Source organism: Bos mutus, chromosome 19 (assembly GCF_027580195.1).
Source record: "Bos mutus isolate GX-2022 chromosome 19, NWIPB_WYAK_1.1, whole genome shotgun sequence".
Lineage (NCBI taxonomy): Eukaryota > Metazoa > Chordata > Mammalia > Artiodactyla > Bovidae > Bos > Bos mutus.
The window spans coordinates 62321487-62347379 of NC_091635.1; positions in this window are offsets into that span (position 1 = coordinate 62321487).

Consider the following 25893-nt stretch of genomic DNA (forward strand, 5'->3'; position numbering starts at 1 on the left):
GATGACCATTATATCTACTACTGTGGACAAGAATCAGCAGAGATTCTTAAGAGAATGAGTGGAGTAGCCATCATAGTCAACAAAGAGTTCAAAATGCAGTACTTGGGTGCAATTTCAAAAATGACAGAATGATCTCTGTTCATTTCCAAGGCAAATCATTCAATATCGTGGTAATCCAAGTCTACGCCCTGACCAGTAATGTTGAAGAAGCTGAAGTAGAATGGTTCTATGAATGCCTACAAGACTTTTTAGAATACCCCCAAAAAAATGTCCTTTTCACTATAGGGGACTGGAATGCAAAAATAAGAAGTCAAGAAACATCTAGAGTAGCATGCAAATTTGACCTTGGAGTACAGAATGAAGCAGGGCAAAGGCTAACAGAATTTTGGCAAGAGAATGCACTGGTCATAGCAAACAGCCTCTTCCAACAACAAGAGAGAAGAATCTACACTTGGACATCACCAGATGGTCAACATTGATATCATATTGATTATATTCTTTGCAGCCAAAGATGGAGAAGCTCTGTACAATAAGCAAAAACAAGACTGGGAGCTGAATGTTGCTCTGATCATGACCTCCTTATTGCCAAATTCAGATTTAAAAAAGAAAGTAGGGAAAACCACTATGCCATTCAAGTATGACCTAAATCAATTTCCTTATGATTATACAGTGGAAGTGAGAAATAGATTCAAGGGACTAGATCTGATAGACAGAGTGCCTGATGAACTGTGGAAAAAGGTTCATGACATCATACAGGAGACAGGAATCAAGACGATCTCCAAGAAAAATACATGCATAAAAACAAAATGACTGTCTGAGGAGGCCTTACAAATAGCTGCGAAAAGAAGAGAAGTGAAAAGCAAAGGAGAAAAGGAAAGATACACCCATTTGAATGAAGAGTTACAAAGAATAGCAAGGAGACATAAGAAAGCCTTCCACGGTGATCAGTGCAAATAAATAGAGGAAAACAGTAGAATGGGAAAGACTAGAGTTCTCTTCAAGAAAATTAGAGATATCAAGTGAATGTTTCATGCAAAGATGGGCTCATTAAAGGAAATAATTTGTATGGACCTAACAGAAGCAGAAGATATTAAGATCTGGCAAGAACACACAGAAGAACTATACAAAAAAGATCTTCATGACCCAGATAATCACGATGGTGTGATCACTGACCTAGAGCCAGACATCCTGGAATTGGAATTAAAGTGGGCCTGAGGAAGCATCACTAGAAACAAAGCTAGTGGAGGTGATGGAATTCCAGTTGAGTTACTTCAAATCCTGAAAGATGATGCTGTGAAAGGGTTGCACTCAATATGCCAGCAAATTTGGAAAACTCAGCAGTGGCCACAGGACTGGAAAAGATCAGTTTTCATTCCAATCCCAAAGAAAGGCAATGCCAAAGAATGCTCAAACTACCGCACGATTGCACTCATCTCACATGCTAGTAAAATAATGCTCAAAATTCTCAAAACCAGGCTTCAACAATACATGAACTGTGAGCTTTCAGATGTTCCATCTAGTTTTAGAAAAGGAAGAGGAACCAGAAATCAAACTACCAACATCCACGGGATCTTCGAAAAACCAAGAGAGTTCCATAAAATCATCTATTTCTGCTTTGTTGACTATGTCAAAGCCTTTGATTGTGTGGATAATGATAAACCATTGAAAATTCTAAAAGATATGGGAATATCAGCCCACCTTACCTGCCTCTTAAGAAATCTGTATATAGTTCAGGGAACAATAGATAGAACTGGACATGGAACAACAGACTGGTTCTGAATAGGAAAAGGAATACATCAGGCTGTATATAGTCACCTTGCTTATTTAACTGGAATGAAGCACAAGCTGGAATCAAGATTGACAGGAGAAATATCAATAACCTCAAATATGCAGAAGACACCACCATTATGGCAGAAAGTGAAGAATAACTAAAGAACCTCTTGATGAAAGTTAAAGAGGAGAGTGAAACAGTTGCCTTAAAATTCCACATTCAGAAAACTAAGATCATGGCATCTGGTCCTGTCACTTCATGGTAAATGGATGGTGATACAGTGGAAACAGTGGCAGATTTTATTTTTGGGGAGCTCCAAAATCACTGCAGATGGTGATTTCAGCCATGAAATTAAAAGAGGCTTACTCTTGGAAGAAAAGTTATGACCAACCTAGACAGCATATTAAAAAGCAGAGACAATACTTTGCCAACATAGGTCCATCTAGTCAAGGCTATGGTTTCTCCAGTAGTCGAGAATGGATGTGAGAGTTTGACTATAAAGAAACCTGTGTGCAGAAGAATTGATGCTTTTGAACTGTAGTCTTGGAGAAGACTCTTGAGAGTCCCTTGGACTGCAACAAAATCCAACCAGTCCATCCTAAAGGAAACAATCCTGATTATTCATTGGAAACACTGATGCTGCAGCTGAAACTCCAATACTTTGGCCACCTGATGTGAAGAACTGATTCTTTTGAAAAGACTCTGATGCTGGGAAAGATTGAAGGTGGGAGAAGAAGAGGATGACAGAGGATGAGATGGTTGGATGGCATCACAGAGTTATCGGACATGAGTTTGGGTAAACTAGGGGATTTTGTTATGGACAGGGAGGCCTGATATGCTGCAGTCTGTGGGGTCTCAAAGAGTCAGACATGAATGATTCACTGAACTGATAATCCTGATAAATACTAATGCCAAGAAGTATGGGCTTTGCAGGTGATGCTAGTAGTAAAGAACCTGCCTGCCAATGCTGGGGATATAAGAGACACTGGTTCAGTTCCTGGGTTGGGAAGATCCTCTGAAGGAGGGTATGACAACTTACTCGTATTTTTGCCTGGAGAATTTCATGGACAGAGGAGCCTGGTGTGCTACACTCCATAGGTCGCAAACAGTAGGACAGGACTGAAGTGACTTTGCAAGCAGGTGTGCAGTTTCTGTATAGTGTGAAGAAATAAAATGTGGTTTTAGTGTCCATGCTGTGGATAAAAAAAAAAAGTAAAAGCAAAGGGGGAAAAAAAAAAAAAGTACCCTCTTAAACAGCATGTAGTGATGTCAGGAATTTGCTCCATCATCTGCACTCTAAGAATTAAAGGCTGGGTTTAGTTTCCTGGGTTTAGTCTGCTGCACATGTATAGATGAAGCAGAGTTCATCTGTTTCACAGTTTTAATCTGAAGTTAGTTGCCATTGACTCCATGGAAAGTGGATTGGAATATGTGAGGTGTGGTTTTGCTCTACATGAGTTGTATTTGTTCAAGCTAGTCAGATCACTTATAATTATAATGGGAACCTATCATTTTTGAGTTATATGGAGACAGAATATGACAATATACGTTTAACGTGAAGATTACATGTGTATATGTCTCTGTGTGTATGCAAATAAATCCTATATCTGCTTATTGAAGTCTTAGGCCCTGGCAAATGTAACTGCTTTGGAGAAGTTTTTGAGGAGGCAATGATGCCTTTAGGGGAGATCTTATCTAATATAACTGTTGACCATGTAAGAGGAGATTATGGAGAACGGAATGGCAACCCACTCCAGTATTCTTGCCTGGAGAATCCCATGGGAGAAGAACTTGTAGAGTTACAGTACATGTGGTCACAATGTATTGGACACACTCAGAGACTAAACAAGCAAGAAGAGATTCAGTTCAGTTACTCAGTCATGTCCGACTCTTTGCGACCCCATAAATCGCAGCACGCCAGGCCTACGTGTCCATCACCAACTTCCGGAGTTCACTCAAACTCACATCCATCGAGTCGGTGATGCCATCCAGCCATCTCATCCTCTTTCATCCCCTTTTCCTCCTGTCCCCAATCCCTCCCAGCATCAGAGACTTTTCCAATGAGTCAACTCTTTGTATGAGGTGGCCCAAGTATTGGAGTTCAGCTTTAGCATCAGTCCTTCCAAAGAAATCCCAGGGCTGATCTCCTTTAGAATGGACTGACTGGATCTCCTTGAGGTCCAAGGGACTCTCAAGAGTCTTCTCCAACACCACAGTTCAAAAGCATCAATTCTTAGGTGCTCAGGTTTCTTCACAGTCCAATTCTCACATTCATACATGACTACTGGAAAAATCATAGCCTTCACTAGATGACTTTGGTTGGCATGCTATCCAGGTTGGTCATAACTTTTCTTCCAAGGAGTAAGCGTCTTTTAATTTCATGGCTGCAGTCACCATCTGCAGTGATTTTGGAGCCCAAAAAAATAAAGTCTGACACTATTTTCACTGTTTACCCACCTATTTCCCATGTAGTGATGGGACCAGATGCCACAATCTTCATTTTCTGAATGTTGAGCCTTAAGGCAACTTTTTGACTCTCCTCTTTCACTTTCATCAAGGGGCTTTTGAGTTCCTCTTCCCTTTCTGCCATAAGGGTGGTGTCATCTGCATATCTGAGGTTATTGATATTTCTTCCAGCAATCTTGATTCCAGCTTGTGTTTCTTCCAGCCCAGCATTTCTCATGATGTACTCTGCATAGAAGTTAAATAAGCAGGGTGACAATATACAGCCTTGACTTTTTCCTTGACAGTACTCCTTTTCCTATTTGGAAGAAGTCTGTTGTTCCATGTCCAGTTCTAACTGTTGCTTCCTAACTTGCATATAGGTTTCTCAAGAGGCAGGTGAGGTGGTCTAGTATTCCCATCTCTTTCAGAATTTTCCACAGTTTATTGTGATCCACACAGTCAAAGGTTTTGGCATAGGCAATAAAGCAGAAATCGATGTTTTTCTGGAACTCCCTTGCTTTTTTGATAATCCAGTGGATGTTGGCAATTTGATTTCTGGTTCCTTTGCCTTTTCTAAAACCAGCTTGAACATCTGGAAGTTCACGGTGCACATATTGCTGAAGCCTGGCTTGGAGAATTTTGAGCATTACTTTATTAGCGTGTGAGATGAGTGGAATTGTGTGGTAGTTTGAGCATTCTTTGGCACTGCCTTTTTTGGGGAATAGAATGAATACTGCCCTTTTCCAGTCCTGTGGCCACTGCTGCTGAGTTTTCCAAATTTGCTGGCATATTGAGTGCAGCACTTTCACAGCATCATCTTTCAGGATTTGAAATAGCTCAACTGGAATTCCATCACCTCTACTAGCTTTGTTCATAGTCATGCTTTCTAAGGCCCATTTTACTTAGGTTCAAATAATTTCTTCATTTTTAATCAAATTGTGTTTTCATTATGTATAAAAATTATGTACATTCTGACTACAAATTCTGTCAGATATATGGTTTGTAAATATTTTCTTCAGTTCATCTATCAATCTAGCATCTTTCTGTATTACATAATTACATATAGTATTAAAAATGATTTCTTAAATTATGTAATAGCAATAATAAATTATTAGAGAAAAATAAATTTTCCCCTCTGCTTATATTCTATTCATACTGCTTCAGTTTAATTTCATTATATAGGCCTCATCTTAAATGGAACAGTTATTAAATAAAGACTACTGAGCTATATGTAGCTATTCATCATGTTGAATGAGGACAGTTTTTATAGAACCAAATGCTGTACTACGCTGTATGGTCTCAATACTGGCACCAGGATAAGAACATCTACAAAAGTTGACTAAGCTGGTTCCCTTTTCTTCTCTATTTAGTCTCACGTCCTGTTACACAGTTTATCCAGAAGCTTAGTTATCACTCTTACATGCCAGCTCCTGGTTGTCAGTATCTATTTTTGCAAAGGCTAGACTCTGCAGTGACATACAATATTTCTACCAATTTCTGTGATTATAACCATTAAAGGACAGCAGAAGTTCGGAGAGGTCGTAAATTGGCACTTTTTAAAGAAAATGTTTAAAAATAAAGTACCTCCATGTCTGGCATCCAGTCCCATCACTTCAGGCAAATAGAAGCCGGAAAAGTGAAAGCTAGGACAGATTTTATTTTCTTGGGTTTCAAAATCACTGTGGACAGTGACTGCAGCAATAAAATTAAAAGACATTTGCTCCTTGGAAGGAAAAATATGAAAAACCTAGACATCATAGTAAAAAGAAGTGACTTCACTTTGCTGACAATGGTCTATATAGTTAAAAGTTTTGGTCTTCATTCCAATCATTGTTTCCTTATAGATAACACATTTTATTTCTCTAGCTCCTTTTTTCTATTTCTTTAGTTTGCAGTCATTACATCATGTCTGGGTGTGGATTTCTTTGAGTTTATCCTTTGGGAGATTTGTTGTGCTTCTTACATCTATAAGTTTATGTCTTCTGCTCAATTTAGGAAAATTTCAGACATTTTTTTCCCTCCAGCAGGTTTTCTGTGTTTTGCTTTCTCGTCTCCTTCTTGGATTCTGATGACATAAATACTAGATCTTTTGTTTTCCAGAAGTCTCTGAGTCTCTGTTCAATTTTTTTAAACCATTTTCTCTCTGCTGTACAGATGGTATAATTTCTTTCTTCAGTTCATCGACTCTTTCTTCTGTCATTTTTGTTTTGCTGTTGACCTCATCCATTGAATCACATATTTCTCATCAGAAACCATGGAAAGAAAAGGCAGTGCAACAACATTATAACAGTGCTGAAAGAACAGAACTATCCATTGAGAACTGCATATCTAGAAAAAAAAAACTTTATAGGAAGAAAAATGAAATAAAAATATTCTCAGATAAAAGAAAAACAAGAGAATCTGCTGTGAGCAGACCTGCTATATAAAAGAAATGTTAAGGTGAGTTCTTCAAGTAGAGTGAATTTATATCAGAGAGAAACTCGGAACATCAGCAATGAAGGAAGGATGAAACAAATCATAAATATATAAATAGATATAATAAACTATTCTTTTCCTCTTATGTTGTTTGACTCAAGTATGCAGTTGAGAGATATTGTCATAACATTATCGATAACAATGGAGTTCTGAAGTGTGTAGATGTAATACATGGCAACTACCACAAAGGATAGGGGAGAATAAGGAAACTTCTGTGGTGGGAAGTTTTCAACATACCACTTACAGTGGTAAAATATCAGCCCTAAAAAAACAAAAGTTTTGGTCTTTCCAGTCATCATGTATGGATGTGAGAGTTAAACCATAAAGAAGGCTGAGCAACAAGGAATTGATGCTTTCAAATTGTGGTGATGGAGAAGACTCTAAAAGTCCCTTGGATTGCAAGATCAAACCAGTCAAGCCTAAAGAAAATCAACCTTGAGCATGAACTGGAAGTACTGATGCTGAAGTTGAAGCTTGGATACTCCGGGTACTTGATGTGAAGAGCTGACTCATTGGAAAAGACCCTGATGCTAGGAAAGATTGAAGTCAAAAGGAGAAAGAGGCAGAGGATGAGAAGGTGAGATAGCATCACCAACTCAAAAGACATGAATTTAGCAAAATCTGGAGATATTGGAGGACAGAGGAGCCTGGCGTCTTGCAGTCCGTAGGGTTACAAAGAGTCAGACAGGACTTAGCGACTGAATAATAACAACAATCTTTAATCTGCCCAAATTATCATCAGCCTGTTGTAGAAGGCTAAATTACATATCCTAGATTTTTTTATGAATAGCTTTTAACATTTTAAGAAAATTAGTGAATATGTATTATGCTTTATTTGTTTATTTATTTCTGAGGACGTACTTAGCAAATTCACAGAATGAAATAGTACTTGAGAACCACAGACACAAAGGAGAGTGACAGACATATTAATCATCCAGGTCACTGTGAAAACAGTGTTAGTTCTGAGCTTTGGAAGTAGTCAAATCATGCTAGATACCAAGATGCTACCAAGGTTCTAGATACCAAGATGCTACCAAGGTTCAAGATACCAAGATGCTACCAAGGTTCAAGAAGTATGGAAAATTCATTGCTATCATTGCTCCTGGGCAGGATTTAGAGAGGATACAAACTGAAATTTCCAATACTACACAATTTTTCAATGAAGTGATATGGATACAAACAAGATAAAATTATTTTCAGAAAATAAAGCTGAAGTCTGATATTTTTAGAAAAAGTATTATCCATGCCAAAAACTTTATTTTTTATGTCTCTCATTATTTTATTTATTTATTTTTAGTTTAAATTTATTTATTTTAATTGGATGCTAATTACTTTACAATATCATCCTTGCACATATGGGATATATCATTAGGGGGGAAAAAACTCCCACATTCCAGTTTATTTCTGTTCTTTTTACATCACCCTCTATTTTTAGTAGCCTTAAACATTTAACAATAAATATTAAGAAACAATAATTTTTGCAAATCTTTGTACTAAGGACCTCAGGGAATACCAAAAGTACACATTGATATTTCCAAAGCATTAACAGTAGTAGAGAAGTTCCTTTATGAATAAAATAAACATAATTGAAGAAAGAGAGTAATAGCATAGAGAATATGATAGAGTCACAAAGTCAGTGAAATGTCCCTGGAAGACATATGGTTGGATGATAGGAGTAATATATGGTGATAAAAGTGCCTTTGAAACAAGAATGATTATAGCATCAATATTTATCATATCCAAAAGTATAAGTGACCAATCTTCATCCAACTCATGGCTAGATTAACAAAATATATCCAAAGTGAAACATTTTTCAGCTTCAGTTCAGTTCAGTCGCTCAGTCGTGTCCGACTCTTTGCGACCCCATGAATTGCAGCACACCAGGCCTCCCTGTCCATCATCAACTCCCAGAGTGTGCTCAAACTCATGTCCATTGAGTCGGTGATGCCATCCAATCATCTCATCCTCTGTCATCCCCTTCTCCTCCTGCCTTCAGTCTTTCTCAGCATCAGGGTCTTTTCAAATGAGTCAGCTATCCACATCAAGTAGCAAAGTATTGGAGTTTCAGCTTCAACATGAGTCCTTCCAATGAACACCCAGGGCTGATCTCCTTTAGAATGGACTGGTTGGATCTCCTTGAAGTCCAAGGGACTCTCAAAAAGGCTTCTCCAACACCACAGTTCAAAAACATCAGTTCTTCGGCGCTCAGCTTTTTTCATAGTTCAACTATCACATCCATACATGACCACTGGAAAAGCCTATCCTTGACTAGACAAACCATTGTTGACAAAGTAATGTCTTTGCTTTTTAATACACTGTCTAGGTTGGTTTTGATCCCTGTCTCCTGTACAATGTCATGAACCTCTGTCCATAGTTCATCATGCAGTCTATCTATCAGATCTAATCCCTTAAATCTATTTCTCACTTCCACTTTATAATCATAAGGGATTTGATTCCCTTTAATCATAAGGGATTTGATTTGATTTAGGTCATACCTAAATGATATTTGATTTAGGTCATACCTAAATGGTTTAGTGGTTTTCCCTACATCTTCAATTTAACTCTGAGTTTGGCAAAAAGGAGTTCATGACCTGAGCCACAGTCAGCTCCTGATCTTGTTTTTGCTGACTGTATAGAGCTTCTCCATCTTTGGCTGCAAAAAATATAATCAATCTGATTTCGGTGTTGACCATCTGGTGATGTCCATGTGTAGAGTCTTCTCTTGTGTTGTTAGAAGAGGGTGTTTGCTATAACCAGTGTGTTCTCTTGGCAAAATTCTATTAGCCTTTGCCCTGTTTCATTCCATATTCCAAGGCCAAATTTGCCTGTTACTCCAGGTGTTTCTTCACTTCCTACTTTTGCATTCCAGTCCTCTATAATGAAAAGGACATCTTTTGGGGTGTTAGTTCTAAAAGGTCTTGTAGGTCATCATAGAACCATTCAAATTCAGCTTCTTCAGTGTTACTGGTTGGGGCATAGACTTGGATTACTTTGATATTGAATGGTTTGCCTTGGAAATGAACAGAGATCCTTCTGTTGTTTTTGAGATTGTATCCAAGTACTGCATTTTGGACTCTTTTGTTGACCATGATGGCTACTCCATTTCTTCTAAGGGATTCCTGCCTGCAGTAGGAGATATAATGGTCATCTGAGTTAAATTCACCCATTCCAGTCCATTTCAGTTCGCTGATTCCTAGAATGTCAACGTTCACTCTTGCCATCTCCTGTTTGACCACTTCCAATTTGCCTTGATTCATGGACCTAACATTCCAGGCTCCTATGCAATATTGCTCTTTACAGCATCGGACCTTGCTTCTATCACCAGTCACATCCACAGCTGAGTGTTGTTTTTGCTTTGGCTCCATCCCTTCATTCTTTCTGGAGCTATTTCTCCACTGATCTCCAGTAGCATATTGGGCACCTACTGACCTGGGGAGTTTCTCTTTCAGTATCCTATCATTTTGCCTTTTCATATGGTTCATGGGGTTCTCAAGGAAAGAACACTTAAGTGGTTTTCCATTCCCTTCTCCAGTGGACCACATTCTGTCAGACCTCTCCACCATGACCCACCCATCTTGGGTGGCCCCACAGGGCATGGCTTATTTTCATTGAGTTAGACAAGGCTGTGGTCCTAGTGTGATAAGATTGACTAGTTTTCTGTGATTATGGTTTCTGTGTGTCTGCCATATGATGCCCTCCTGGAACACTTATCATCTTATTTGGGTTTCTCTAACCTTGGGCATGGGATATCTCTTCACGGCCGCTCCAGCAAAGTGCAGCCACGGCTCTTTACCTTGGACAAAGGGTATCTCCTCACTTCCGCCCCTCCTGACCCTGAACATGGAGTAGATCCTCTCGGCCCTCCTGTGCCCACGGAGCCACCACTCCTTGGACCTGTGGTTGCTCTTCTCAGCCGCCACCCCGACCTCAGGTGGGGGTAGCTCCTCCCAGCGGCCACCACTGACCTTGGATGTGGGGTAGCTCCTCTCGGCTGCTCCTGTGCTGTCACAGCCTGGCACTCTCGGCCGCCGCCCCTGACCTCAGACGGGGGGTACCTCCTCTTGGCCACTGTCCTGTGGGCATAAAGTCTTCCCAGCTTCTGCCCCTGACCTCGGACGTGCGATACTCCTCTCAGTCGCACATGTGCACCATTGCAGCCGCCCACACTTGGACGCCTTTGCAGCCACTGGAAGGCCTTACAAATGGCTGCAAAAAGAAGAGAAATGAAAAGCAAAGGAGAAAAGGAAAGATATAAACATCTGAATGCAGAGATCCAAAGAATAGCAAGAAGAGATAAGAACGCCTTCCTCAGTGATCAATGCAAAGAAATGGAGGAAAACAACAGAATGTGAAAGACTACAGATCTCTTCAAGAAAATTAGAGATACCAAGGTAACATTTCATGCAAAGATGGGCTCGATAAAGGACAGAAATGGTATGGACCTAACAGGAGCAGAAGATATTAAGAAGAGGTGGAAAGAATACACAGAAGAACTGTACAAAAAAGATCTTCATGACCAATATAATCATGATGGTATGATCACTCACCTAGAGCCAGACAACCTGGAATGTGAAGTCAAGTGATGCTAGAAAGCATCAATACGAACAAAGCTAGTGGAGGTGATGGAATTCCAGTTGAGCTTTTTCAAATTCTGAAAGATGATGCTGTGAAAGTGCTGCACTCTATATGCCAACAAATTTGGAAAACTCAGCAGTGGCCACAGGACTGGAAAAGGGCAGTTTTCATTCCAATCCCAAAGAAAGGCAATGCCAAAGAATGCTCAAACTATCACACAATTGCGATACACATCTCAGACGCTAGTAAAGTAATGCTCAACATTCTCCAAGCCAGGAGAATGTGATCCGTGAAATTCAGCAGTATGTGAACCATGAACTTCCAGATGTTCAAGCTGGTTTTAGAAAAGGCAGAGGAACCAGAGATCAAATTGCCAAAATCTGCTGGATCATCGGAAAAGCAAGGGAGTTCCAGAAAAACATATATTTCCACTTTATTGACTATGCCAAAGCCTTTGACTGTGTGGATCACAATAAACTGTTGGAAATTCTGAAAGAGATGGGAATACCAGACCGCCTGATCTGCCTCTTGAGAAATTTGTATGCAGGTCAGGAAGCAACAGTTAGAACTGGACATGGAACAACAGACTGTTTCCAAATAGGAAAAGGAGTATGTCAAGGCTGTATCTTGTCACTGTGCTCCCCTGTCCATAGGATTCTCCAAGCAAGAATAGTGGAATGGGTTGCCATGCCCTCGTTCAGGGGATTTTCCCTACCCAATAATTGAACCCAGGTCTCCTATGTCTCCTGCATTGCATACAGACTCTTTAACTCTGAGCCACTGGAGAAGCCCATTACATGGCTATAACAGAGCCACCCTACATCCAAGGTCAGGGGCGGTGGTCGAGAGGAGCAACCCCATGTCCAAGGAGTGGTGGCTGAGTGGGCACATAGGGCTGAGTGGAGCTACTCCACGTTCAAGGTCAGGAGAGGCAAGCTCATCCAATGTAAGGAGCAGCAGCTATGCTTTGCTGGAGCAGCCATGAAGAGATACCCCAAGTCCAAGGTAAGACAAACTAAAGTAAGACGGGAGGTGTCGCGCGAGGGCATCAGAAGGCAGACACACTAAAACCATAATCACAGAAAACTCGCCAATCTGATCACATGGACCACAGCCTTGACTAACTCAATGAAAATAAGCCATGCCATGAGGGGCCACCCAAGATGGATGGGTCATGATGGAGAGGTCTGACAGAATGTGGTCACTGGACTTTGTGGAGAAGGGAATGTCAAACCACTTCAGTATTCTTGTCTTGAGAAGCCCACGAACAGTATGAAAAGGCAAAATGATAGGATACTGAAAGTGGAACTCCCCAGGTCGATAGGTGCACAGTATGCTACAGGAGATCAGTGGAGAAATAACTCCAGAAAGAATGAAGGGATGGAACCAAAGAAAAAACAATATCTAGTTGTGGATATGACTGGTGATAGAAGCAAGGTCTGATGTTGTAAGAGCAATATTGTGTAGGAACCTGGAATTTTAGGCCCATGAATCAAGGCAAATTGGAAGTAGTCAACAGGAGATGGCAAGAGTGAACGTGGACATTCTATGAATCAATGAACTAAAATGGACTGGAATGAGTGAATTTAACTCAAATGACTATTATATCTACTACTGCAGGCAGAAATCCCTTAGAAGAAATGATCATCAAATGGTCATCAAATGGCCATCGTGGTCAACAAAAAAGTCCAAAATACAGTACTTGGATGCAATCTTTAAAACAACAGAATGATCTCTGTTTATTTCCAAGGCAAACCATTCAACATGATGGTGATCCAAGCCTATGCCCTAAATAGTAACACTGAAGAAGCTGAACTTGAGCAGTTCTATGAAGACTTAAAGGATCTTTTAGAACTAAAGACCAAAAAAGATTTCCTTCTCATTATAGGGGACTGGAATGCAAAAGTAAGAAGTCAAGAAACACCTAGAGGAGCAGGCAAACTTGGCCTTGGAATAGGGAATGAAGCAGGGCAAAGACTAATAGAGGTTTGCCAAGAGAACACACTGCTTATAGCAAACACCCTCTTCCAACAACACAAGAGAAGACTCTACACATGGACATCACCAGATGGTCAACACTGAAATCAGATTGATTATATTCTTTGCAGCCAAAGATGGAGAAGCTTCATACAGTCAGCAAAAACAAGACCAGGAGCTGACTGTGGCTCAGACCATGAACTCCTTGTTGCCAAATTCAGACTTAAATTGAGGAAAGTAGGGAAAACCAATAGACCATTCAGGTATGACCTAAATCAAATCCCTTATGATTATAAAGTGGAAATGAGAAATAGATTTATGGGACTAGATCTGATAGACAGAGTCCCTGATGAACTATGGATGGAGGATCATGACATTGTATAAGAGGCAGGGATCAAGATCATTCTTATGGAAAATAAATGCAAAAAATCAAAATGGCTGTCTGAGGAGGCCTTACAAATAGCTGTGAAAAGAAGAGAAGTGAAAAGCAAAGGAGAAAAGGAAAGATATAAGTATCTGAATGCAGAGTTCCAAAGAATAGCAAGAAGAGATAAGAAAGCCTTCCTCAGTGATCAATGCAAAGAAATGGAGGAAAACAACAGAATGAGAAAGACTAGAGATCTCTTCAAGAACATTAGAGATATCAAGGTAACATTTCGTGCAAAGATGGGCTCAATAAAGGACAGAAATGGTATGAACCTAACAGGAGCAGAAGATATTAAGAAGAGGTTCTAAGAAGCACTTTTGTATAGAAGAACTATGCAAAAAAAGAGCTTCACGACCCAGATAATCACAATGGTATGATCACTCACCTAGAGCCAGATATCCTGGAATGTGAAGTCAAGTAGGCCTTAGAAAGCATCACTATGAACAAAGCTAGTGGGGGTGATGGAATTCCATTTGAGCTATTTCAAATCCTGAAAGATGCTGCTGTCAAAGTACTGCACTCAATATGCCAGCAAATTTGGAAAAGTCAGCAGTGGTCACAGAACTGGAAAAGGCCAGTTTTCATTCCAATCCCAAAGAAAGGCAATGTCAAAGAATGCTCAAACTACCACACAATTTCACTCATCTCACACACTAGTAAAGTAATGCTCAAAATTCTCCAAGCCAGGCTTCAGCAATATGTGAAGCAGGAACTTCCAGATGTTCAAGCTGGTTTTAGAAAAGGCAGAGGAACCAGAGATCAAATTGCCAACATCTGCTGGATTATCAAAAAGCAAGAGAGTTCCAGCAAAGCATCTATTTCTGCTTTATTGAGTATTCCAAAGCCTTTTACTGTGTGGATCACAACAAACTGTGGGAAATTCTGAAAGAGATGGGAATACCAGACCACCTGATCTGCCTCTTGAGAAGTCTATATGCAGGTTAAGAAGCAACAGTTAGAACTGGACATGGAAAAACGGACTGATTCCCAATAGGAAAAGGAGTACGTCAAGGCTGTATATTGACATCCTCTTATTTAACTCATACGCAGAGTACATCATGAGAAATGCTGGCCTAGAAGAAGAACAAGCTGGAATCAAGATTGCTGGGAGAAATATCAATAACCTCAGATATGCAGATGACACCACCCTTATGGCAGAAAGTGAAAAGGGACTAAATAGACACTTGATGAAAGTGAAAGGGGAGAGTGAAAAAGATAGGTTAAAGCTCAACATTCAGAAAACTAAGATCATGGCATCTTGTCCCATCACTTCATGGGAAATAGATGGGGAAACAATGGAAACAGTGTCAGACTTTATCTTTTGGGGTTCTAAAATCACTGCAGATGGTGACTGCAGCCATGAAATTAAAAGACACTTACTCCTTGGAAGGAAAGTTATGACCAAAAGATAGCATATTGAAAAGCAAAGATATTACTTTACCAACAAAGTTCCATCTCATCAAGGCTATGGTTTTTCCAATGATCATGTATGGATGTGAGAGTTGGACTGTGAAGAAAGCTGAGCACCAAAGAATTGATGCTTTTGAACTGTGGCATTGGAGAAGACTCTTGGGAGTCCCTTGGCCTGCAAGGAGGTCCAGCCAGTCCATCCTAAAGGAGCTCAGCCCTGTGTGTTCATTGGAAGCACTGATGCTGAAGATGAAACTGCAATACTTTGGTTACCTCATGCGAAGAGTTGATTCATTGGAAAAGACCCTGATGCTGAGAGGGATTGGGGGCAGGAGGAGAAGGGGATGACAGAGGATGAGATGGCTGGATGGCATCACCGACTCAATGAACAAGAGTTTGCGTGAACTCCAGGAGTTGGTGATGGACAAGGAGTCCTGGAATGCTGTGACTCATGAGGTTGCAAATTGTCAGACATGACTGAGTGACTGAACTGAACTGAAAGATATTCTAGAAAATCTTTCCCACCAAAGAGAGTTCAGTCATTATTCTGGTGAAATTGTCACTGATAGATTCCATCCAGAGCTCCCCAGTTGGCGCTAGTAGTAAAGAACTCACCTTCCAATATAGGAGACATAAAAGATGCAGGTTTGATCCCTGGGTCTGAAAGATGCCCTGGAGAAATTGAATGCCAAACAACTCCAGTGTTCCTGCCTAGAGAATCCCATGGGCTGAGGAGCCTGGTTGGCTGTGGCCAATCGGGTCGCAAAGAGTCGGATACAACTAAAGTGACTTCGCACACAAACACACTCAAGCTCCATCCAATCGAAAATTTATACTTATGATTTTGGCAACATGCATGGTATCTCCAGCTCATCCCTTTGCTGGGGCATGGTAATCCAGGGTTTTCACATAAGAACTTGAACTTTCTTTGTTACCTCAGCAAGAAGGGAATAGAAAAATATCTACTTTTGTGTTTCAGAAGTTTCTGGCTTATATATTTAATCTCTTACCCCGAGTAACTTAAAATTTGGCAAATATTGTGAAAGGAAGACAACTGTGTGTTTGGGGTTACACAGATATCCAGGTTTGATATTTTGATATTTTAATACTGTGTAATTACACAAAGTTCTGAAAGTTTTTCTGAGCACAGCAAAAATATAATTTTTTAGTGATATTGTCATACAAATGCTTGTAAGATTAATGAAATTATGATGAAAATATATGTTAACTTACTGGGATGGTTTTGCTTCTCTTTGATACTCTCAGGCATAAGACACCTAATTTAAAACTCCTTCCATCTTTTCAGAAAGCACATACTAAAAGTTCTACAGATGCTTCAACTGGGCTTATTCTTCAATGTCACAAAAAAGATTAAATTTCAGTGCTGATTATATCAAATAACATTTTTGGGAACTTCCGTGTGGTTTATGAAATAATTTAAATAATGGGAGTTACATTTTAAAAAATACTATTTACAAAGAACTTCCACCATAAAGGGGGTCTTCATGAAATTCCAAGTGTCAGTAAAACCAAACACAATATTACCAAGAGTTAAAATTTCCTAAATTGAGTTGTTACTTTAATTATCAGTATGTAAGGAATATATCTACCTAAGGAAACAAAAGGCCTATATAGAGAAAACTATAAAACATGGGTGAAAGAAATCAAAGAGGACACAAATAGATGGAGAAATATACCTTGTTCATTGATAGGAAGAATAAATATGGTGAAAATGAGTATACTAGCCAAAGCAATCTATAGACTTAATGCAATCCTTATCAAGCTACCAACAGTATTTTTCACAGAACTAGATCAAATAATTTCACAATTTCTATGGAAATACAAAAAACCTTGAATAGCCAAAGCAATCTAGACAAAGAAGAATGGAACTGGAGGAATCACCCTGCCTGACTTCAGGCTCTACTACAAAGCCACACTCAACAAGACAGTATGGTATTGGCACAAACAGAAATATAGATCAATGGAACAAAATAGAAAGCCCAGAGATAAATCCACGCACCTATGGTCACCTTATCTTCGACAAAGGAGGCAAGAATATACAATGGAAAAAAGACAATCTCTTTAACAGGTGGTGCTGGGAAAACTGGTCAACAACTTGTACAAAATTGAAACTAGAACACTTTCTAACACCATACACAAAAATAAACTCAAAATGGGTTAAAGATCTAAATGTAAGGTCAGAAACTATAAAACTCCTAGAGGAGAATATAGGCAAAACACTCTCAGACATAAATCACAGCAGGATCCTTTATGAACCAACTCCAGAATAATGGAAATAAAAGCAAAAATTAAACAAATGGGAACTAATTAAAATTAAAAAGCTTTTGCACAACAAAGGAAACTATAAGCAAGGTGAAAAGACAGCCTTCAGAATGGAAGAAAATAATAGGAAATGAAACAACTGACAGAATTAATCTCAAAAATATACAAGAAGCTCCTGCAGCTCAATTCCAGAAAAATAAGTGACACAATCAAAAAATGGTCCAAATAACTAAACAGACATTTCTCCAAAGAACACGTACAAATGGCTAACAAAACATGAAAAGATGATCAATATCACTCATTATTCAGTTCAGTTCAGTTCAGTCTCTCAGTCGTGTCCAACTCTTTGCAACCCAATGAATCGCAGCACACCGGGCCTCCCTGTCTATCACCAACTCCTAGAGTTCACCCAGATTAACGTCCATTGAGTCAGTGATGCAATCCAGCCATCTCATCTTCTGTCGTCCCCTTCTACTCCTGCCCCCAATCCCTCCCATAATCAGAGTCTTTTCCGATGAGTCAACTATTTGCATGAGGTGGCCAAACTACTGGAGTTTCAGCTTAAGCATGACTCCTTGGAAAGAAATCCCAGGGCTGATCTCCATCAGAATGGACCGGTTGGATCTCCTTGCAGTCCAAGGGTCTCTCAAGAGTCTTCTCCAACACCAAAGTTCATAAGCATCAATTCTTCGGCTCTCAGTTTCTTCACAGTCCAACTCTCACATCCATACATGACCACTGGAAAAACCATAGCCTTAACTAGATGAACTTTTGTTGGCAAAGTAATGTCTCTGCTTTTGAATATGCTATCTAGTTTGGTCATAACTTTCCTTCCAAGGAGTAAGCGTCTTTTAATTTCATGGCTGCTGTCACCATCTGCAGTGACTTTGGAGCCCAGAAAAACAAAGTCTGACACTGTTTCCACTGTTTCCCCATCTATTTCCCATGAAGTGGTGGGACGGGATGTCATGGTCTTCATTTTCTAAATGTTGAGTTTTAAGCCAACTTTTTCACTTTCCACTTTCACTTTCATCAAGAGGCTTTTTAGTTCCTCTTCACTTTCTGCCATAAGGGTGGTGTCATCTGCATATCTGAGCTTATTGATATTTCTCCCGGCAATTTTGATTACAGTTTGTGTTTCTACCAGTCCAGCGTTCCTCATGATGTACTCTGCATATAAGTTAAATAAGCAGGGTGACAATATACAGCCTTGACGTACTCCTTTTCCTATTTGGAACCAGTCTGTTGTTCCATGTCCAGTTCTAACTGTTGCTTCCTGATCTGCATACAAATTTCTCAAGAGGCAGATCAGGTGGTCTGGTATTCCCATCACTTTCAGAATTTCCGACAGTTTATTGTGATCCACACAGTCAAAGGCTTTGGCATAGTCAATAAAGCAGAAATAGATGTTTTTCTGGAACACTCATGCTTTTTCCATGATCCAGCGGATGTTGACAATTTGATCTCGGGTTCCTCTGCCTTTTCTAAAACCAGCTTGAACATCTGGAAGTTCACGGTTCACGTATTGCTGAAGCCTGGCTTGGAGAATTTTGAGCATTCCTTTACTAACATGTGAGAGGAGCGCAATTGTGCGGTAGTTTGGGTATTCTTTGACATTGCCTTTCTTTGGGATTGGAATGAAAACTGACCTTTTCCAGTCCTGTGACCACTGTTGAGTTTTCCAAATTTGCTGGCATTTTGAGTGCAGCACTTTCACAGCATGATCTTTCAGGATTTGAAATAGCTCAACTGTAATTCCATCACTTCCACTAGCTTTCTTCGTAGTGATGCTTTCTAAGGCCCACTTGACTTCACATTCTGGGATGTCTGGCTCTAGGTCAGTGATCACACCATCGTGATTATCTGGGTCGTGAAGATCTTTTTTGTACAGATCTGTGTATTCTTGTCATCTCTTCTTAATATCTTTTGCTTCTATTAGGTCCATACCATTTCTGTCCTTTATCAAGCCCATTTTTGCATGAAATTTTCCCTTGGTATCTCTAATGTTTTGAAGAGATCTCTAGTCTTTCTCATTTTGTTGTTTTCCTCTATTTCTTTGCATTGATTGCTGAGGAAGGCTTTCTTATCTCTTCTTGCTATTCTTTGTATCTCTGCATTCAGATGCTTATATCTTTCCCTTTCTCCTTTGCTTTTTGCTTCTCTTCTTTTCACAGCTATTTGTAAGGCCTCCTCAGACAGCCATTTTGGTTTTTTTTTTTTTTTTTGCATTTCTTTTCCATGGAGATGGTCTTGATCCCTGTCTCCTGTAGAATGTCACAGACCTCAGTCGATAGTTCATCAGGCACTCTATCTATCAGATCTAGGCCCTTAAATCTATTTCTCACTTCCACGGTATAATCATAAGGGATTTGATTTAGGTCATACCTGAATGGTCTAATGGTTTTCCCTATTCTCTTCAATTTAAGTCTGAATTTGGCAATAAGGAGTTCATGGTCTGAGCCACAGTCAGCTCCTGGTCTTGTTTTCCCTGGCTGTATAGAGCTTCTCCATCTTTGGCTGTAAAGAATATAATCAATCTGATTTCGGTGTTGACCATCTGGTGATGTCCATGTATAGAGTCTTCTCTTGTGTTGTTGGAAGAGGGTGTTTGTTATGAGCAGTGCATTTTTTTGGCAAAACTCTGTTAGTCTTTGCCCTGCTTTATTCCCTATTCCAAGGCCAAATTCGCCTGTTACTCCAGGTGTTACTTGACTTTCTACTTTTGCATTCCAGTCCCCTATAATGAAAAGAACATCTTTTTTGGGTGTTAGTTCTAAAAGGTCTTGTAGGTCTTCATAGAACCGTTCAACTTCTTCAGCTTTACTCATTGGGGCATAGACTTGGATTACTTTGATATTGAATGGTATGCCTTGGAAGTGAACAGAGATCATTCTGTCATTTTTGAGATTGCATCAAAGTACTGCATTTCAGACTCTTTTTTTGACCATGATGGCTACTCCATTTCTTCTGAGGGATTCCTGCCCGCAGTAGTAGATATAATGGTCTTCTGAGTTAAATTCACCCATTCCAGTCCATTTCAGTTTGCTGATTCCTAGAATGTCAACATTCACTCTTGCCATCTCCTGTTTGACCACTTCTAATTTGCCTTGATTCACGGACCTGACATTCCAGGTTGCTATGCAATATTGCTCTTTACAGCATCGGACCTTGCTTCTATCACCAGTCACATCCACAGCTGGGTGTTGTTTTTGCTTTGGCTTCATCCCTTCATTCTTTCTGGAGTTATTTCTCCACTGATCTCCAGTAGCATGTTGGGCACCTACTGACCTGGGGAGTTTCTCTTTCAATATCCTATCATTTTGCCTTTTCATAGTGTCCATTGGGTTCTCAAGGCAAGAATGCTAAAGTGGTTTGCCATTCCCTTCTCCAGTGGACCACATTCTGTCAGATCTCTCTACCATGACCCACCCATCTTGGGTTGACCCATGGGCATGGCTTAGCTTCATTGAGTTAGACAAGGCTGTGGTCCTAGTGTGATAAGATTGACTAGTTTTCTGTGAGTATGGTTTCAGTGTGTCTGCCCTCTGATGCCCTCTAGCAACACCAACCGTCTTACTTGGGTTTCTCTTACCTTGGGCGTGGGGTATCTCTTCACGGCTGTTCCAACAAAGCGCAGCCATTGCTCCTTATCTTGGACGAGGGGTATCTCCTCACCACCACCCTTCCTGACCTTCAACGTGGGATAGCTCCTCTAGGCCCTCCTGAGCCCGCACAGGCACGGCTCCTTGGAAGTGGGGTTGCTCTTCCTGGCCGCCGCCCCTGGCCTCGGATGCAGGGTAGCTCCTCTCGGCCCCCCCCTGACCTTGGATGTGGGGTAGCTCCTCTAGGATGTTCCTGCACTGTCGCAGCCTGGCATTCTCGGCTGCTGCCCCTCACCTCAGACGCGGGGTAACTCCTCCTGGCCGCAGCCCTTTGGGCATGGGGTCCTCCCGGCTTCTGCCACTGACCTTGGACGTGGGGTAGCTCCTCTTGGCTATGCTTAGTGCACTGGTTGCAGCCGCCTGTGCTTAGTGCTCTGGTCACTCATTATTAGAGTAATGCAAATCAAAATCACAATGAGGTACCATTTCACACCAGTCAGAATGGATGCTATCCAAAAGTCTACAAGCAATAAATGCTGGAGAGGGTGTGGAGAAAAGGGAACCCTCTTACACTGTTGGTGGAAATGCACACTAGTACATCCACTATGGAGAAAAGTGTGGAGATTCCTTAAAAAACTGGAAATAGAACTGCCATATGACCTAGTAATCCCACTGCTGGGCATACACACTGAGGAAACCAGAATTGAGGAAGACACATGCACCCCAATGTTCATCGCAGCACTGTTTATAACAGCCAGGACATGGAAGGAACCAAGATGTCCATCAGCAGATGAATGGATAAATAAGCTTTGGTACATATACACAATGGAATATTACTCAGCCATTAAAAAGAATACATTTGAATCAGTTTTAATGAGGTGGATGAAACTGGATTTGATTATACATAGTGAAGTAAGCCAGAAAGAAAAACTCCAATATAGTATTTATGGAATTTAGAAAGATGGCAATGATAATGCTGCATGCGAGACAGCAAAAGAGACACGAATATACAGTCTTTGGGCGAGGGTGGGATGGTTTGGGAGAATGGCATTGAAACATGTATATTATCATATGTGAAATGAATCGCCAGTCCAGGTTTGATGCAAGATACAGGGTTCTCGGGCTGGTGCACTGGGATGACCCAGAGGGATGGGATGGGGAGGGAAGAGGGAGGGGGGTTCAGGATGGGGAACACATGTACACCTGTGGTGGATTCATGTCATTGTATGGCTAAACCAATACAATATTGTAAAGTAATTGGCCTCCAAAAAATAAATAAATAAAAGTTTTAAAAAAAGATATAATATGAAGCTGTAGGAATCATAACAGTATGATAATCCAGTGAAGATAAACATGTAGATCAAAACAATAAGATAGATAATCCAGAAATAGAAAAAAAAATCACAATGGCAATAACCTACTAATTATACCTAGGAGTTTCTTGGAAACGAGATCCCATTGGAATCTTCACTTATTAGTTCCCTAATGATATTTGAATGTATGTAAAAGTCCTTGATTCTGTTGGTGAAATTATTCATTCAGGTAATAGGAAAATAGCTCCTTTCTTGGTAAGTAGAATCTGTGGTTACCAGATTGGCTTTATTGGTACAAAAATAGACTTTTGTGGATATGAGAGGAAGAATATGTGTCTAAATACTTAAGAAATCACATTTATCAGTTAGTATCATTCCCACAAACCTATATTGTTCATTACTCTATAGTTTATATAGTGATCTGAAACAGTTTTTATTTAATTAAGATTTTTGTTAACACATAGTGAAATGAAACATAGCTGGCTACCTGATAGTTTCAATTAATTTACTTTCCATTCCAATGCTGTTTTCTTGGGTTTGTGAAGTATTTAGTGAATCACTGCATTTTGAATGGCTTTTTTTGTTGTTGTTGTTCATAACTGTTTAAAGCAAGAATCTAACATTTGCTATATTCTCCTACTTGTCCCCTCATCCTTCTCTTCTCACTCAAATCTCTACATGCACATCTTAGCTATCAGAAAATATGTTCAGTGAGAGTCCCTGAGAGTAATGTTCTGTGTTTTCAGTAAATATGTGAGTCATTCAGTAACTTTCACCTCAGTCTGTCTCATGGTGACCACACTTATTAATGCCCTAGTCACCTTCATGACTGACATCATGAGTTTGACTTCACACACATCTGAATTTGTATTATACCTGTAAACTACTCCCCAAATGCCTTGAAATATTAAGCTTCAGTGTTCTTATGCAAAATGCGAAATTAATAATATGAATCTGACTCATGGAGAGCAGATCTATCTTAAGCTTTGGAGTAAGGAGCTTGGGTTCCAATCCAGTTTTCATTACGTCTTAGCTCTCCAGCTGTCTGTGCTTTAAATCCCTCAACTTTAAAAGAACAATGATAGTGATAGTAACTGCTGTGTAATTTTGTTAGTATATTTTTCAGTGACCTTTAAGTAAATATATGTAGTGTTTAGAATATTGCATTTCAAATCACAATAATTATATAAAAGATAACTATTATTAATAAAGCTTTCCCACCACATAGTTGTAAATATAGTTTTAAATATAAGCTAAATATGAGACAGCAGTGAAGTAACTGCAATTAATTTTTATCCTACACCTACTATATGTCAGCCTGTCTAAAATGTGACAAGAAAGTTTACATAGATGGATAAAATTCCTAATTTAATCCATAGTGTAACCATGTGAATATTGTTGTAATTATTAAAGACTTACGTATATCCATGCCTGAGGCCAGGGACGGTGGCCAGGAGGACCAACCCCACATCCAAGGAGCCCTGACTGCATGAGCGCAGAAGGGCCTAGAGGAGCTATCCCACGTTGAAGGTCAGGAAGGGTGGCAGTGAGGAGATACCCCTCATCAAAGGTAAGGAGCAATGGCTGCGCTTTGCTGGAGCAGCTGTGAAGAGATACCCCACGCTCAAGGTAAGAGAAACCCAAGTAAGACGGTTGGTGTTGCTAGAGGGTATCAGAGGGCAGACACACTGAAACCACACTCACAGAAAACTAGTCAATCTAATCACACTAGGACCACATTGTCTAACTCAATGAAGCTAAGCCATGCCTGTAGGGCAATCCAAGATGGGTGGGTCATGGTAGAGAGATCTGACAGAATGTGGTCCACTGGAGAAGGGAATAGCAAACCACTTTAGCATTCTTGCCTTGAGAACCCAATGAACACTATGAAAAGGCAAAATGATAGGATACTGAAAGAGAAACTCCCCAGGTCAGTAGGTGCCCAATATGCTACTGAAGATCAGTGGAGAATTAACTCCAGAAAGAATGAAGGGATGAAGCCAAAGCAAAAACAACACCCAGCTGTGGATGTGACTGGTGATAGAAGCAAGGTCCGATGCTGTAAAGAGCAATATTGCGTAGCAACCTGGAATGTCAGGTCCGTGAATCAAGGCAAACTGGAAGTGGTCAAACAAGAGATGGCAAGAGTGAATGTTGACATTCTAGGAATCAGCGAACTGAAATGGACTGGAATGGGTGAATTTAACTCAGATAATCATTATATCTACTGCTGCGGGCAGGAATCCCTCAGAAGAAATGGAGTAGCCATCATGGTCAACAAAAGAGTCCGAAATGCAGTACTTTGATGCAATCTCAAAAATGACAGAATGATCTCTGTTCATTTCCAAGGTAAGCCATTCAATATCACAGTAATCCAAGTCTATGCCCCAACCAGTAACGCTGAAGAAGCTGAAGTTGAACGGTTCTATGAAGACCTACAAGACCTTTTAGAACTAACACCCCAAAAAGATGTCCTTTTCAGTATAGAGGACTGGAATGCCAGAGTCGGAAGTCAAGTAACATCTGGAGTAACAGGCAAATTTGGCCTTGGACTACAAAATGAAGCAGGGCAAAGACTAACAGAGTTTTGCCAAAAAAATGCACTGCTCATGACAAACACCCTCTTCCAACAACACAAGAGAAGACTCTATACATGGACATCACCAGATGGTCAACACCGAAATCAGATTGATTATATTCTTTACAGCCAAAGATGGAGAAGCCCTATACAGTCAGGAAAAACAAGACCAGGAGCTGACTGTGGCTCAGACCATGAACTCCTTATTGCCAAATTCAGACTTAAATTGAAGAGAATAGGGAAAACCATTAGACCATTCAGGTATGACCTAAATCAAATCCCTTATGATTATACCGTGGAAGTGAGAAATAGATTTAAGGGCCTAGATCTGATAGATAGAGTGCCTGATGAACTATGGACTGAGCTTCGTGACCTTGTACAGGAGACATAGATCAAGACCATCCCCATGGAAAACAAATGCAAAAAAGCAAAATGGCTGTCTGAGGAGGATTTACAAATAGCTGTGAAAAGCAGAGAAGTGAAAAGCAAAGGAGAAAAGGAAAGATATAAACATCTGAATGCAGAGTTCCAAAGAATAGCAAGAAGAGATAAGAAAGCCTTCCTCAGCAATCAATGCAAAGAAATAGAGGAAAACAACAGAATGAGAAAGACTAGAGATATCTTCATGAAAATCAGAGACACCAAAGGAACATTCATGCAAAGATGGGCTCGATAAGGGACAGAAATGGTATGGACCTAACAGAAGCATAAGATACTAAGAAAAGATGACAAGAATACACAGAAGAACTGTACAAAAAACATCTTCACGACTCAGATAATCACGATGGTGTGACCACTGACCTAGAGCCAGACATCCTGGAATGTAAAGTCAAGTGGGCCTTAGAAAGCATCACTACGAAGAAAGCTAGTGGAGGTGATAGAATTCCAGTTGAGATATTCCAAATCCTGAAAGATGATGCTGTGAAAGTGCTGCACTCAACATGCCAGCAAATTTGGAAAAATCAGCAGTGGTCACAGGACTGGAAAAATGTCAGTTTTCATTCCAATCCCAAAGAAAGGCAATGCCAAAGAATGCT